Genomic DNA, 18027 nt, shown 5'->3' on the forward strand with positions numbered 1-18027 from the left:
TTACAGTACCATGTAAACCTATGGAAAACCAAATCCACAGTGCCCATGGGGTGGAAAATACAGCGCGGAAACGCTGCGGTTTACTTTCCGCAGCATGTCAATTCTTTGTGCGGATTCCGCAGCGTTTTACACCTGCTCCACAATAGGAATCCGCAGGTGTAAAAACGCAGGTGAAATTCACACAAAAAAATGCAGGCAATCCGGGGTAAATCCGCTGTTAATCTGCAGGTAAAACGCAGTGCCCACGAATCCGCAATGTGGGCACATAGCCTCAGGAATGCATTGTGCTCTTATGTCCACATTTTTCTCTAGTACCGATCTAGACTGCTTTTTTTACAGATCTTTGGTTTTTGTGCCTATTTTGTTTTTCTGTGCGACTGCAGCTGTTTTGTCCATCTGGATGTTGATCGATTTTAATGTTTTTGTCAGGTGTTATTGGTTTTTCTAGAGCTAGTCTTGCAGCTCTTCATTCTAAATTGTTTATGTGGATTTTTTTTCTGCGTCTGATCATTTCCCTTTCACAGCAGCCTTGGTTGAAAATGCACCGCATTTATTATGCTCTGCTTATATAGCGCCATCTTATTCCGCAGCGCTTTACATAAATTATCATCGCTGACCCCAATGGGGTCACAATCTAGATTCTCTATCAGTATGTCTTTGGATTGTGGGAGGAAACCAGAGAACCTGGAGGAAACCCATGCAAACACGGGGAGAACATCTCAAATCAGCTCAACTCAAATAGGCTTTATTGGCGGGACCAAAATACAATAAGTGTTGCCAAAGCAAGGAAAATAGATGTGACAGGTGAGTGGATCGGGGATTATGGGAATGGGGTGTTGGGGGCACAATTTGGGAAATAATAGTCCATTTGGGGGTTTTAAGTTCCTCTCAGCTTATGACATATGGTGACGTATTGGGTGGCGATCTCCACTGTTGATTCCTCTTCCCCCAGTAGGATGCAGAGTTTCCTCTCCTTGTCCATGCATGGGAAGTCCGGGTTGTGAATGGAAAGTCTCTGGAAGTGGGAGGCCCTCACTGCTGAGTATTTGTTGCAGTGAAGCAGGATGTGCGCCTCGTTCTCCAATGCCCCCTGCTGGGTGCGCTGGCACAGTCTGTTCTCCCATGGCTTGTATGTCTGTCGGAGCCACCCTATTTCCACCTCTAGACTGTGGGCACTCAGTCTGTATAGACTCAGGTAATTAGGAAAACACGGCACTTCTGGAATTCTGGAGGTGCACAAGTAGGATAACAAAATAAGTCAGCTGTAATGTACAAATACTTGGCACTCATCTTAGGTGTGTTCAAGAACTTATTTATTGAGTAAAGAAATTCCAGAAAAATGAGACGTTTCGGTCAATACCAGACCTTCATCAGTCATATGGATAGAGATCTGTGTGGCAGAACGCTGTGTGAGAGTCTGCAGTGTCGACTGCTAAGACAGGAAGCGCTTTTGAGGCGGCAAATTTCCTTCAAATATGCGCAGGCATGCGGATGAGTGCGTTAAAAAATGCACTTCTGTCTATGGAAACGCATGCATTCGATGCGCTTGCGTACTTTGGACTGCGCATGTCCAGGAATTGATTTAGACACGCCCTGTGAGACACGCCCTCCTGGAAATATCGAACGCATGCGCATAAAAAGCACAAATGCAGATCTTTTTTGCCGTCATGCGTAAGCTGATGCGAATAAAAAAACACTGCGTTAGCATGCACTACAAGACGCTGCGGACTGATCCGCAAATGTGAAACTAGCCTTAGAGGTGTCCCTTGAGTTTGCTGCACAATGTGTTGAGCAATGTCCTTATTTCTGCCATGTTGCTGCCCTCTGTTATTTTGTGTTGCCATTGTGTGGCTTGTGGTCTCTCTCCAGTACTTCTGCCCTCTCTGTGGACTCCCACTGCAGATCGCTGTGGGTTGCCATCTGTTTGGTGGGCGTCTTGCATGTGGTCTCTGAGGTCTATTTAGAACGATATTCTTTAGCTCTCCGGCTAGATGGCTGACCCCTTGTTTATTGAAGTGCTTGTCTTCGTATAGGTAATGGAATGTTATTTCAGGGTGTCTTGCCAGTTGTATGTTTGGTGTTAAGGCCATACTGTCGGCCAGCTCCGAGTTGATTTACTGAGTTACCTGTTGGTCTATGTCTTTCCTTGGAAGCAGGGCAGACAGGATTACTTTGGATCTGGGACATTTTTGCTGGGCAGCTATTGCGAGTTTTGATAGGCCTTGGGTGGCTGTCTCTTGGTGAATATCGTTTGGGATGGTGTGTAATATGAGATGTATGGTCTCTGTGAAGTATGGGTTATTGATCACCTTCTCTGCTTGTGGGAATGTTGAACAGCGGGTTATTGTGACCAGTGCCCCCCGGGAACAGTCTCTTTGTGACCAGGTATTTCCCGTTTGAGTCTATTATTAGGACAATATCAGGGCCCGGTGTTTTATTTGGGCTGTTTGTTTTTTGTGTGTCCTTGGCTGTTGGTTGCCCTGGGTTGCTGTGAAGATGAGGCTGTATATTCATTGCTGGGATTGAGGGTAGGATTTGCCTTTGCAGTATTGGGTTCAGGGGTGTTGGTTGCCCTGATTTGCTGTGTGGATGGGGCTGTACTTTTATTGCTGGGGTTGTGTGTAGTGTCCTTCCGGCTGGGGCTGTCGCTGGCCTGTGATGTCTCAAGCACCGGGATGGTTGGTGCAGGCCTTTGTTTTGGGGGGCCTTGGTTTTGCTTGTACTTTGAGGTGCCTGCTTCGGCTTTTGTTGCAGGTTTGATGATTTTAGCTGTGTTATTTCTTCTTTGAGGTTTGCATTTTCTTCCTGCAGTCTTTGAAGTGACCTTTGCATTTCACACTGGTCTCTTTTCAGCCTTGATATTTCCTCCTTCAGTTGGCATTTGTGTTTTTCTCACCTTGGCTACTTTGAAGTTCCTGTTTGAATTGAATAAACTCACTTTCTAGTTGGGACAGGCAGTCTCTGAGTATATTATCCATGGGAGGTTGTGATGTAGAAGGGGCTAGTGACTCTGTCTGCTGTGATCTGATCAGGAGTGGTTATGTTTTCTCCCTGCCTCAGGGTTTGCATACAAATTCCATGCAGATGCTGTCCTTGGTGGGATTTGAACCCAGGACCCCATAAAACATCTGTTGTAATTGTTATACATGGTTTTGGAATTTATTTTTTTTTGCTTTAAACAATCTTAATCTGATGACACAAAATAGACATGCAAATCAGAATATATAACCCTAGAATCTCTATAACATGTACCTACACAACCAGTATAGTAGTCCTCATCATCATAAATAAGGGTCAAATCCATTTCATCATTTTCTTTTGTTTTTGTCAGAGCAATTATTTTAACAGATTCAACTTTTAATTCAACATGCAGAAAAAAACAACCTGCATAAATCCATATATGACTAGATGAAAATTTATGAATAGATTAACTTCCTCCATTTTATACCCGGAAGTATGTCGGAATACAACTGTGATATTTCAAATTGTTTATATTCAATAAAAGGTCTCTATTTGTGAAAAAAACATAGTCCTTGATTTTTCTGTATGGCTTTCTGGCATGTTGAGTTTGTCATAAACTAATAAAGTTTTTAGAGTATTGCTTATTTCAGATGGTTGAGGTATTTCTTTCTGGAAGCAACTCAATTTTGAATGTATTTTTCCAATGTTGGCAGGCCTGCAAATTGGTGAATGTACATGTCCTGAAACCCCACTGGTCGCTCAATAAACCCCCATCCACTCCCCGGACAATGTGCAACTCAGTAGAAAGGAGAACACGGCTCCTGTCTGAGTGCACTGCACACTCAGAGCAAGATGTAGATTCAGTAGAAGTCAAAAGGCCTCTGTCTTTTGTTTTATGTGGGAACTTAAGCCTTCTAGGAGAATGCGCATGGAACGTCAAGGAATACTGTTACATTCCAATGGTAAATTTGTTTTGGTTCAAATGAAATGAACAATACTTGTGATTTGTGATATATTTACTGAATATGTATACATAGCACAGAATAGGTATATGCGTTTCTAAACCTAGCTTTATGATGTATGAACTATAATGTACTTTGTAATCTGAATCTCCTTGGCTTCCGAAACTCATTTAGCTTATTTAAATTCAGTATGGGTCTCACTGACCTGTCTTCTTTTGGAATGAGAAATATCTGGCTTATCCAAAACAAGGATCCCTGATTTCCTTCCTTTCAAGCTTTTTGAAATGCCTTATCTAGATACTGCTTTATTTGATAATATGTATTTTTTTTTAAAATGGGAATTTCACTGAGGCTGAAGCCACACTAGCAATGCAAAACCATCACTTGCAATATGCTAATAGCACTTGGCTCCGGCTCTGCTGCTAGTGTCAGTGCTCTGTGCTCCGATCCTCTCGCATGCGAGAATCGGAGCACAGCTGCGAAGGAGACGAAGAAAGTAATTTCTCCATCTACTTCATTGCCGGTGTCCGCAGGAATCGCACTGCACACGCACCCCGTACACTTGTATGGGTGCGTGCTATCCGATTCTCGCAGCCATTCGCAGGATGCGTAGATTGTTTTTGCATGCCGAATCGGCATGAGAGAATATTCACAGATGTAGAGTCATAGAATGGTAGAGTTGGAAGGGACCTCCTAGGTCATCTGGTCCAACCCCCTGCTCAAAGCAGGATTCACTAAATCATCCCAGACAGATGTCTGTCCAGCCTCTGTTTGAAGACTTCCATGGAAGGAGAACCCACCATCTCTCGTGGCAGCCCGTTCCATTCATTGATCACTCTGACTGTCAAAACGTTTTTTCTAATATCTAATCTGTGTCTCCTCCCATTCAGTTTCATCCCATTGCTTCTAGTCTTTCCTTGTTCAAATTAGAATAAAGATCCTTCTACAATGTGACCACCCTTGAGATATTTGTAGACAGCTATTAAGTCTCCTCTCAGTCTTCTTTTTTGCAAGCTAAACATTCCCAAATCCTGTAAACGTTCCTCATAGGACATGGTTTGCAGTCCGGTCACCATTCTGGTCGCTGTTCTCTGAACTTGCTCCAGTTTGTTGATGTTTTTTTTAAAATGTGGTGCCCAAAACTGGACACAGTATTCCAGATGAGGTCTGACTAAAGAGGAGTAGAGGGCAATAATGACTTCACGCGATCTAGACTGTAGGCTTCTGTTAATACATCCCAGAATTGCATTTGCCTATTTTGCTGCTGTATCACACTGTTGACTCATGTTCAATTTATGATCTATTCGTATACTCAAGTCTTTTTCACATGTGCTGTTGCTTAGCCCTATTTCTCCCATTCTGTATATACCTTTTTCATTTTTATTGCCCAGATGTACTACTTTGCATTTTTCCTTGTTAAAAACCATTCTGTTAGTTGCAGCCCACTGCTCCAGTTTATTTATATCTTTTTGAATCCTCTCTCTTCCCTAGTATTAGCTATCCCTCCTAGCTTTGTGTCATCAGCAAATTTAATCAGTGTACCCTCAATTCCTTCATCTAAATCATTGATAAAAATGTTGAACAATACAGAGCCCAGGACAGAACCCTGTAGTACCCCACTTGAGACATTCTTCCAACTGAATGTGCAGCCATTTACGATCACTCTTTGGGTCCGATCACTAAGCCAGTTATGAATCCACCTAACAGTTGCCTTGTGCATTCCAAACTTAGTCATTTTTTCAATAAGAATGGTGTGAGATACTTTGTCAAATGCTTTGCTGAAGTTAAGATATACTATATCTACAGCATTTCCCTGGTCCACCCAGTCATTGATTCTGTCATAGAAGGAAATTAAGTAAGTCTGACATGACTTATTAGTTACAAACCCATGCTGACTCTGGTTAATCACTTCATTCTTATCCAGGTACTTACATACATGTTGTTTAATAATTTGTTCAAAGATCTTTCCTGGTATAAAAGTCAGACTCACCGGCCTATAGTTCCCTGGGTCCACCTTCTTCCCCTTTTTGAAGATAGGAACAACATTTTCTCTTCTCCAGTCTTCTGGGACTTCTCCTGTTCTCCAAAAATTTTCAAAGATTATGGAGAGTGGTTCCAAAATTTCTTCTGCTATCTCCTTCAGTACTCTGGGGTGTAATTCATCTGGACCTGGAGACTTGAATTCATTTATGTTAGGTACGGTAAGTGTTTCCTCACTATCTTTCTGTTTATAGATAGATATATTGTTATGTGAGCTGCACCATAGAGTAACACTGGGCCGAGTGCAATAAGAGTAAAGTTAGACCTACTTTTTCTGATATTCAGGACCAAATGGTCTGATGTAATTGATATTTGTGTTATCTTCCCTGGATCCAGCATGGGGTGCGGAATCCTCCTCCTGCCTCGGAAGGGTTTCTTTGCTTTTCTAGACATTACCCCACTCTTGTCACGTGCTCAGGCCTTATAGTCCACCTCTGCAGGTAGTTGGCATCTACACTTCTACTGTGGACAGCTTCTCAGTTAAAACCAGCTGACAAACCAACAACTCTGGTATATCACAGTGCAACTCTGTATTGAGCTCTATGACAAAATCAGCTCTGCAACTTTTTATATTTCACTGTGTAACTTTGTAACTAGTGTTGAGCGATACCGTCCGATACTTGAAAGTATCGGTATCGGAAAGTATCGGCCGATACCGGCAAAGTATCGGATCTAATCCGATACCGATACCCGATACCAATACAAGTCAATGGGACTCAAGTATCGGACGGTATCCCTGATGGTTCCCAGGGTCTGAAGGAGAGGAAACTCTCCTTCAGGCCCTGGGAACCATATTAATGTGTAAAATAAAGAATTAAAATAAAAAATATTCCTATACTCACCTCTCCGACGCAGCCTGCACCTTACCGAGGGAACCGGCAGCGTTGTTGGCTTAAAATTCGCACTTTAACTTCCTTACGTGAAGTCCCGGCTTGTGATTGGTCGCGCGCCGCCCATGTGGCCGCGACGCGACCAATCACAGCAAGCCGTGACGTAATTTTAGGTCCTTCAGTATTTTAAAATTACGTTCCGGCGTTGTGATTGGTCGCGTCGCGGTCACATGGGCGACGCGACCAATCACAAGCCGTGACGTCACGGGAGGCTGGACACGCGCGCATTTTATCGGCCGATACCCGATACTTGCGGTATCGGAATGCTCAACACTATTTGTAACATACCACTGCAATTCAAAACAAAGTGGTACGGCAGATTTACAGGGCTATTTTGCTGAACAAACTCTGGACCAGCTATGTCCCTAAACCTCTTATTCACTTAGGCTACGTTCACATTTGCGTTGTGCGCCGCAGCGTCGGCGCCGCAACGCACAACGCAAATAAAAACGCAGCAAAACGCATGCACAACGCTGCGTTTTGCGCCGCATGCGTCGTTTTTTTCATTGAATTTGGACGCAGCAAAAATGCAACTTGCTGCGTCCTCTGCGCCCGGACGCGGGCGCCGCAGCGACGCATGCGGCGCAAAACGCAAGTGCGCCGCATGTCCATGCGCCCCCATGTTAAATATAGGGGCGCATGACGCATGCGGCGCCGCTGCGGCGCCCGACGCTGCGGCGAGGACCGCAAATGTGAACGTAGCCTTAGTTCAGCTTTACTGGACCCGTTCTTCTCTATATCCATCTGTGCAACTCACCTTGGCTACACTGGTTCCTTATCGCAGAGTCTTTCTCGTTCGTGGATAAGAACTCTGCTACGCCAGTTGCTGCTCATCCAAAACAGTCTCCATTGTTTCAACTGGATTACAATGCTGCACCTGTAATGCAGGTGTCTGGATGCAACGCAAAGAGAACACGAGGCGGGAACAGTCAGGAATGATTATAGCAGTAACTTTACAGTGATTTAAAGTAACTCTAAACAATTAATGTTAGTAACTATGCAAATCAGCATTAAAACGAACAATAAAATTGGAATAGCAAAGAAAGTCTTTCACTATATAACGTTACTGTTCTTTTCACAAAGGTGGTGCGCTCAGTCGTGGCTGTCAACACGGAAGTTTTCGCTGCAGCTCTGGCCATTGCAGGCGTCACCTGGTTTTCCCGCTGGGCCGCAAGTCTCTTTGATGTAGTTTATTAATACACGTTGGGCCTCCCAAGCACCAACTGGCCCCCTCCCAAACTGTTGTCCTATTCCCAGCCATCCTCGGTATGATAGGTTATAGCTGGAAGTGACAGCCCTGCTCACTCGCGTTGTTCCACTGCAATCGCAGGCATGCCTCTCCTGTTGCAGTCTCCTCAGTGATCTTCTTGGCTTGTCTGTTGGCGAAAGTCTCTTAGGCTTGGGGCGGAGAGGACCATTCCTTGGCTATTGACAGGCAACATCAGGTCTCAGAGACATGACCAGCGCTGGGCACGGATCCTGTCCTGACCAGTGTAGGCAGTACATGGAGTTCTCCTGAGGGGAATCCAGACCTTGCCAGGCGGTGACTGGCACCTTGGTGTAGACTTCCTGCTGAGACCTCTCGTGCTGGTTTCAGCAGTGTATATGGAACACGTCTGCTCCGCTCTCTTCCCTGGTGCCAAATCTGCCTTCAGTTTGACACGCAGGACTTTTATATCAAAGAAGCCCTTCCTTCTTGGGCTGTTCCAGTTTAATGAACTTTCTCAGTGTAAACTGATTGCTGTTTCTTCTAGGTTTAAATTTGGATTCCCTCTCACTTGTTCTTGGGACTTTAACAGTAACCATTGAAATACTTGTTGTCATAAGTCAATAGCACAGGTGAAGAGAAGAAATGTTGTGATATCTTAGAGAATTCTGTTTCTTCCTCCTCCTGGACTGATCACTCTCAATTAAGTGAACACAGATTACCGGATTAAGATTACATTAGGCTGCATTCACACATCAGTTTTTTGCCGTCAGGCACAATCCGGCAGATTTTGAAAAAAACGGATCTGGCAAAAATTGCCACCAGATCCGTTTTATTTCATAGACTTGTATTAGCGACGGATGGCCTCACGTTTCATCAGTTTTTCTCCGGATCCGTCGCTGTATGTTTTTTCGCCGGACACAAAAAAACGGACATAGTAACGTTTTTTGTGTCTGTCGAAAAAACAGACAACAACGGATCCGTCGCTGTCCATTGTTTGCTATAATGAAACCCTATAGTGCTGGATCCGTCAAACACGGAATCCGGCGACGGACTCAATTTTTTTTTTTAAACTGAGCATGTGTTTTCCATTCTGGGGTCTCTCTCTCAGCAATTCGGCTCCGGACCAGATAAGCTAGTCAGATCCGGCAAAAAAACTGATCCATCGCATCAGTTTTTCACAATTTGCAACGGATCCGTTTTTTTCAAAGTTCGCTGGATTGAGCCTGACGGCAAAAAACTGATGTGTGAAAGCAGCCTTACTGAAGTACATGATAACAAATGCTGTTCCTAAAGTTCTATGCAGGGGGGCAAAGGAGGGAAAAGCTAGCAGAAGACATTATGCAACAAGGTCACCATCCTGGTGAAAGTTCTTTTCTTTCCCTAGTTTTTCTTTTTTAGATTTGTAGAGGACAACCTGCTGCTGAGAACAATGATTTTTAAGCAAACTTAAAGATAATTTCACCTGAAAAAATAAGTATTTTTCTAGGTGCCGGCCTGTTTAGAACGGATGATAATCAGGAAACGAGTGTTCCTGGCACTCTATCTAGGCTGCATCTATTTCCAAGTTCACACACTCAGTATTTGGTCAGTATTTTCCATCAGTATTTGTAAGCCAAAACCAGGAGTGGGTGATAAATGCAGAAGTGGTGCATATGTTTCTATTATACTTTTCCTCCGATTGTCCCACTCCTGGTTTTGGCTTACACATACTGATGAAAATACTGACCAAAAGCATTGAAAGAATTGACATGCAGATTTAAAAAAAAACGCTGCAGTTCTCAAATTCAGTCAGGAAAAAAAAAACAGCATGTAAATGAGATTTTTGAAATCTCATAGCTTTTGTTGGTACAGTAAAATGCATATTCTTTTCTGTAGAAACAAAACGCAGCAAAAAAAAAACATGCTGTAAAAACGCTGTGTGTGAACATAGTGTTAGTAAATATAAGCATAAAAAAATTCCCTTCATTTACCAGCATAAGTAGTACTTGAATTCTTCTAATTCCATAAATGTGAATAAAGTTTAAAACCAACTATGTGAAAGAATACAGTGCATGTACTGTTCATTAAATAATGCACGGGTTTTTGCTAGCCAAGAAGAAATCATGTTTGTTCAATGGATCACAGTAAAGCCTGTAGTATAATGCAGCTGTGTGAATTCCCAGCAATGTGCTGAGCCAGCATTCTTGTGTGTGAAAGGCCTCATATATTGTACCACATTGACAGTCATTAAATAAATTATCCAAATATGTAGTAAAAGTACCAAAAGACATATACAGCTGGTGAAATAAGTATTGATCACGTCACCAATTTTCTAAATATATATAATATATAAATATATTTATAGAGGTGCTATTGATAAGAAATTCTCACCAGATGTCGGTAACAACCCATCCAATCCATACAGGCAAAGAAATCAAACCATAGATTCCATAAATTAAGTTTTGTGTAATGATGAGAATTGGCACAAGGAAAAATTATTGAACACGTTTATTGAAATGTAATTAATACTTCGTACAAAAGCCTTTGTTGGTGATGTCAGCATCAAGACGCCCCCTGTATGGAGAAACTAGTCGCATGCATTGCTCAGGTGTGATTTTGGCACATTCTTCCACATAAACACTCTTTTGTTTTAGTTCCTTGGGCTTTTTCTTTGAATGAACACTGAGCCTTAGTTTCTTCCATAAATTTTCTATTGGATTCAGGTCAGGTGATTGGCTCAGCCATTCTAGCAGCTTTATTTTCTGTATATGAAACAAATTGAGTTTCCTTGGCTGTATGTTTGGGATTATTGTCTTGCTGAAATGTCCACCCTCATTTCACCTTCATCATCCCGGTAGATGGCAGATTTTTTTTCAAGAATATCTCGGAACATTTGTTCATTCTACCATCAACTATGAAGTTTGCCAGTGCCGTATGCAGAAAAAACAGCCCCACGCCATGATGTTCCCACATGGTATGGTGTCTTTGGAGTGATATGCAATGTCTTTTGGCTTCCAGAGATGGTGTGTATTATGGTATCCAAAGAGTTCAGTTTTGGGCTCATCTGAACATACTATATTCTCCCAGTATTTCCCAGGCTTGTCTAAATGTTGTTGAGCAAACTTTAAAGACGCTTGAATATGATTTTTGTTCAGCAATTGAGTCTTGCATGGTGAGCGTACATCCAGGCCATGGAGAGTTCATTCCTTATTTTTTTTCTTTCAAACAATTGTACCTGCTGATTCCAGGTATTCCTGTAGCTCTCCACAGGTGATCCTTGGCTCCTCTGATAATTATTTTCATTCCTCTGTCTAGCCAAGAAAGGTATCACTCCTAGAATACTTCTGTCATCATTGGGCAGAAAAGTATTCACATCGATTTTTCTGGCTAACACGGTACCACAATACAATTTGTTATTGTACATCATTCCTCTGTCTGAAATCTTGCAGGGAGCACCTTGTCAAGGTCGGTTTATGGTGAACGATGTTCTTTCCACGTCCGGATTATGGCTCCAAAAATGCTCACTGGAGCCTTTTGTAGTTTATAAATTCTTCTGTAACCAATTCCATCAGTATGTTTTTCTGATGACTGCTGTTCTTCAAAGCCACAAGTTATCCCACAAAAAAAAAGTCCTCATTCAGCTATGTGGAACGAAGAAATAAAAAAGAGGAGTAAAAAACAAATACACAAAGACAAAAACAAAAAATTGCTCAGTCAGGCAGACCCACGTTGTTGTTAGGTACATTAAGTAAGGCTCAGTTCACATGTGCATATGCAAAATTGTCCGATTTTCATCCAAAGAAAAACAGATGATTTTTTACCCGTATTATAATTTTTTATACACTAGCAATAAATAAAATTTAAAAATTTACAGGACCAAATACAGTTTCCTATCAAAATAATCCGAATGTATCCATAAAAAAAGGATACTATACGATTGACCATTAATGGATCCGATTTTTTTTTGCATTATGGATTAGATAAACAATTATCCCGCATCAATGGACACTTGTCAACCTCTCCTGTTATGATCCGGTGACTTTGGAGCCGCATGAACTTTCTCTGGAGTAGGTGGAAACTGTACTGACCGCAAAACCTGAACTAACACCGCAACTAGAAGTAGCCGTGGGGTGTGCCTAACAAACCCTAGACACCTCGACACAGCCGGAGGACTAAATACCCCTATAGATGGAAATAGGAATACTACCTTGCCTCAGAGCAGAACCCCAAAGGATAGGCAGCCCCCCACGAATATTGACTGTGAGTAGGAGAGGAAAGACACACGCAGGCAGAAAACAGGATTCAGCAAAAGAGGCCACTCTACTTAAATAGGGAAAGATAGGACAGAATACTAAGCGGTCAGTATTAAAACCCTTCCAAAAATATCCACAGCAGATAATACAAAAAGTTCCACAATCTAACTAAAGACATGGAATGTATATTTGCCACTCCAGAGAATCCAACAAGACTGAGAAAATACCGACACAATCTAAGCTGGACAAAAAAAAAACACTGAATAGCACAGAATTATTAAGCACACAGCATGTGTGCCACAGAAACAAAACCAGACACTTATCTTTGCTGATTTGGCAGAAGGCAGAAGGAACAAAACCAGGACCAAAACCTCCCAACAACCATGGACAACTGGCAAGGACTAATGAATCCTGCACGCCTAAATACCCCAGTCAGAACTGCAATCAGCAGATACACCTGACCAGGACTGCAACTCAGGGACAACTGCATTACCACCTACAACCACCGGAGGGAACCCAAAAGCAGAATTCACAACAGTACCCCCCTGTCATGATTCCCAATGGCAGGGAATTTAACACATAACACGGGAAAATACAGGACGAGCTCTAGGGTGATGGAACCTGAGCTGACCGCGATCCTGAACCTCAACACTCATCTAACAGCAGCCGGGGAACGTTCCTGGGGGGACTCTAGACGTCTCGCGCCAGCCGGAGATCTAGCTACCCCTATCAGAAGAATAATAGACCTGTCTTGCCTCCAGAGAAATATTCCCACAGAAATAGCAGCCCCCCACATATAATGACGGTGAAATGAGAGGAAGGCACAAACGTAGTTATGAAAACAGATTCAGCAAAATGAGGCCCGCTTAAGCTAGATAGCAGAGGATATAAAAGGTGAACTGCGCGGTCAGCTAAAAACCCTTCAAAATACCATCCTGAAATTACTTGAACTCATGTGCCAACTCATGGTACATGAGTGGTAATTTCAGCCCACTAGAGCAACCAGCAACAGAGAATTACATATCTGCAAGCTGGACTATAAGCATGAAAGCAAACATGAAACAGGGGAATCAGACTTAGCTTGTCCTGAAGGCTTTAGGAGCAGGTAGCAAAGGTAACAGAGACACACTGATACATTGATAGCCGGCAAGGGAATGACAGGAAAGCCAGGTTAAATAGGAAACACCCAGCCTCTGATGGACAGGTGGAAACCAGAGGCCGCAACCCACCAAAGTCACCCAGTACCAGTTGTAACCACCAGAGGGAGCCCAAAAACAGAATCCACAACAGTACCCCCCCCTTGAGGAGGGGTCACCGAACCCTCACGAGAACCCCCAGGGCGATCAGGATGAGCTCTATGGAAGGCGCGGACCAAATCAGTCGCATGAACATCAGAGGCGACCACCCAGGAATTATCCTCCTGACCATAACCCTTCCACTTAACCAAATACTGGAGTTTACGTCTGGAAACACGAGAATCCAAGATCTTCTCAACAACATACTCCAATTCTCCCTCCACCAGCACCGGAGCAGGAGGCTCAACCGAAGGAACAACGGGCACCTCATACCTCCGCAATAACGACCGATGGAACACATTATGAATAGCAAACGATGCTGGGAGATCCAAACGAAAAGATACAGGGTTAAGAATCTCCAAGATCTTATAAGGACCGATGAACCGAGGCTTGAACTTAGGAGAAGATACCTTCATAGGGACAAAACGAGAAGACAACCACACCAAGTCCCCAACACGAAGTCGGGGACCCACGCGGCAACGGCGATTAGCAAACTGCTGAGCCTTCTCCTGAGACAACTTCAAATTGTCCACCACCTGATTCCAAATCTGATGTAGCCTGTCCACCACCACGTCCACTCCAGGACAATCTGAAGGCTCCACCTGACCAGAGGAAAAACGAGGATGAAACCCCGAATTACAAAAGAAAGGAGAAACCAAAGTAGCAGAACTAGCCCGATTATTAAGGGCAAATTCGGCCAGTGGCAAAAAGGCAACCCAGTCATCTTGATCAGCAGAAACAAAACACCTTAAATAAGTTTCCAAGGTCTGATTAGTTCGCTCTGTCTGGCCATTCGTCTGAGGATGGAATGCAGACGAGAAAGACAAATTAATGCCCATCTTAGCACAAAACGTCCGCCAAAATCTAGACACAAACTGGGATCCTCTGTCAGAAACGATATTCTCCGGAATCCCATGCAAACGAACCACGTTCTGAAAAAATAAAGGAACCAACTCAGAGGAGGAAGGCAACTTAGGCAAGGGTACCAAATGAACCATCTTAGAAAAGCGGTCACACACAACCCAGATAACGGACATTTTCTGTGAGACAGGGAGATCTGAAATAAAATCCATGGAAATGTGCGTCCAAGGCCTCTTCGGGACAGGCAAGGATAACAACAACCCACTGGCCCGAGAACAGCAAGGCTTAGCCCGAGCACACACTTCACAAGACTGCACAAAGGTGCGCACATCCCTTGACAAGGAAGGCCACCAAAAAGACCTGGCCACCAAGTCTCTAGTACCAAATATTCCAGGATGACCAGCCAACACAGAAGAATGGACCTCGGAGATGACTCTACTGGTCCAATCATCCGGAACAAACAGTCTTTCTGGTGGACAACGATCAGGTTTATCCGCCTGAAACTCCTGCAATGCACGTCGCAAGTCTGGGGAGACGGCGGACAATATTACCCCATCCCTAAGGATACCAGTAGGCCCAGAGTCTCCAGGAGACTCAGGCACAAAACTCCTGGAAAGAGCATCCGCCTTCACATTCTTTGAACCTGGCAGGTATGAAACCACAAAATTGAAACGAGAAAAGAATAACGACCAACGAGCCTGTCTAGGATTCAGACGCCTGGCAGACTCAAGGTAAATCAGATTTTTGTGATCAGTCAAGACCACCACACGATGTCTAGCACCCTCAAGCCAATGACGCCACTCCTCAAATGCCCACTTCATGGCCAAAAGCTCCCGATTACCCACATCATAATTGCGCTCGGCGGGCGAGAATTTTCTAGAAAAGAACGCACATGGCTTCATCACCGAGCCATCGGAACTTCTCTGTGACAAAACCGCCCCCGCTCCAATCTCGGAAGCATCAACCTCAACCTGAAAAGGAAGTGAAACATCTGGTTGACATAACACAGGAGCAGAAGAAAACCGGCGCTTAAGTTCCTGAAAGGCCTCCACAGCCGTAGGAGACCAATTAGCAACATCAGCACCCTTTTTAGTCAAATCAGTCAAAGGTTTAACAACACTGGAAAAATTAGTAATGAACCGACGATAAAAATTAGCAAAACCCAAAAACTTCTGAAGACTCTTAACAGATGTAGGTTGTGTCCAGTCACAAATCGCCTGAACCTTGACGGGATCCATCTCAATAGTAGAAGGAGAAAAAATGTACCCCAAAAAAGAAATCTTCTGGACTCCGAAGAGACACTTTGAGCCCTTCACAAACAGAGAATTGGCCCGCAGGACTTGAAACACCTTCCTGACCTGTAGAACATGAGACTCCCAGTCATCAGAAAACACCAAAATATCATCCAAATACACAATCATAAACTTATCCAGATATTCACGGAAAATATTGTGCATAAAGGACTGAAAGACTGAAGGAGCATTAGAAAGTCCAAAAGGCATTACCAAATACTCAAAATGGCCCTCAGGCGTATTAAATGCGGTTTTCCACTCATCACCCTGCTTTATCCGCACAAGATTATACGCACCGCGAAGATCTATCTTAGTGAACCACCTAGCCCCCTTAATGCGAGCTGTCATGATCTCAATGGCAAGAGAACATAGCATAAGCATATATAGGAACTAGCTCTTGGAAGATGGGAACTGAGCTGACCATGAACTAAACCTAACGCACAACTAGCAGTGGCCGGGTGGCATGCCTACGTTGATTCTAGATGCCCAGCCCAGCCGGAGGACTAAATAAAGCTAGCAGAGGAAAATATTAGTCCTAGCTCACCTCTAGAGAAATACCCCGAAAGGAGACAGAGGCCCCCCACATGTATTGGCGGTGAGTTGAGATGAAATAACAAACGTAGTATGAAAATAGGTTTAGCAAATTTGAGGTCCACTTACTACATAGCAGAAGACAGAAAGGACACTTTCATGGTCAGCTGAAAACCCTATCAAAAACACCATCAGAAATTACTTTAAAACTCTGGCATTAACTCATAACACCAGAGTGGCAATTCCCGTTCACAAGAGCTTTCCAGACACAGTAACGAAACTACAGCTGTGAACTGGAACAAAATGCAAAAACAAACATGGACAAGAGTCCAACTTATCTAGTAGTTGTCTAGGAGCAGGAACAAGCACAGAGAGGCTTCTGATAACATTGTTGACCGGCAAGCAACTAACAGAGCAGCAAGGTTATATAGCGACTCCCACATCTTGATGGGAACAGGTGAACAGAGAAGATGAAGACACCAGTTCAATTCCACCAGTAGCCACCGGGGGAGCCCAGAATCCAAATTCACAACAGCGAGCAAACAAATCAGTCAATAATGGCAATGGATACTGATATTTGACTGTAATCTTATTCAGAAGGCGATAATCTATACAAGGCCTCAGGGAACCGTCTTTTTTTAGCCACGAAAAAAAAACCCTGCTCCCAGAGGGGACGAAGATGGACGAATATGTCCCTTTTCCAAGGACTCCTTAATATAATTCCGCATAGCAGTATGCTCTGGTACTGACAGATTAAATAAACGACCCTTAGGGAACTTACTGCCAGGAATTAATTCTATAGCACAGTCACAATCCCTATGAGGAGGGAGCGAATTGAGCTTAGGCTCCTCAAAAACATCCCGATAGTCAGACAAAAACGCAGGGACCTCAGAAGGAGTAGATGAAGCGATTGAAATCAGAGGTGCATTATCATGAACCCCCTGACATCCCCAGCTTAACACAGACATTGTTTTCCAATCCAGGACTGGATTATGAGTTTGTAACCATGGCAGACCAAGCACTAATACATCATGTAAATTATACAGTACAAGGAAGCGAATCACCTCCTGATGAACGGGAGTCATGCGCATGGTCACTTGTGTCCAGTACTGAGGTTTATTCATAGCCAATGGTGTAGAGTCAATTCCCTTCAAAGGAATAGGAACTTCCAGAGGCTCCAGACTAAAACCGCAGCGTTTGGCAAATGACCAATCCATAAGACTCAGGGCAGCGCCCGAATCCACATAGGCATCGACGGAAATGGATGAAAGTGAACAAATCAGAGTTACAGACAAAATGAACTTAGACTGCAGAGTACTAATGGCAAAAGATTTATCGACCTTTTTTGTGCGTTTAGAGCATGCTGATGTAACATGAGCTGAATCACCACAATAAAAACACAATCCATTTTTCCGCCTATAATTTTGCCGTTCACTTCTGGACTGAATTCTATCACATTGCATAGTCTCAGGTGCCTGTTCAGAAGACACCGCCAACTGGTGCACAGGTTTGCGCTCCCGTAAACGCCGATCAATCTGAATGGCCATAGTCATAGACTCATTCAGACCTGTAGGCGCAGGGAACCCCACCATAAAATCCTTAATGGCCTCAGAAAGACCATCTCTGAAGTTTGCAGCCAGGGCGCACTCATTCCACTGAGTAAGCACCGACCATTTCCGAAATTTTTGACAATATACTTCCGCTTCATCTTGCCCCTGAGAGAGGGCTAATAAAGCCTTTTCAGCCTGAATCT

The sequence above is a fragment of the Ranitomeya variabilis genome, chromosome 1 (genome assembly GCF_051348905.1).
Source record: "Ranitomeya variabilis isolate aRanVar5 chromosome 1, aRanVar5.hap1, whole genome shotgun sequence".
NCBI lineage: Eukaryota > Metazoa > Chordata > Amphibia > Anura > Dendrobatidae > Ranitomeya > Ranitomeya variabilis.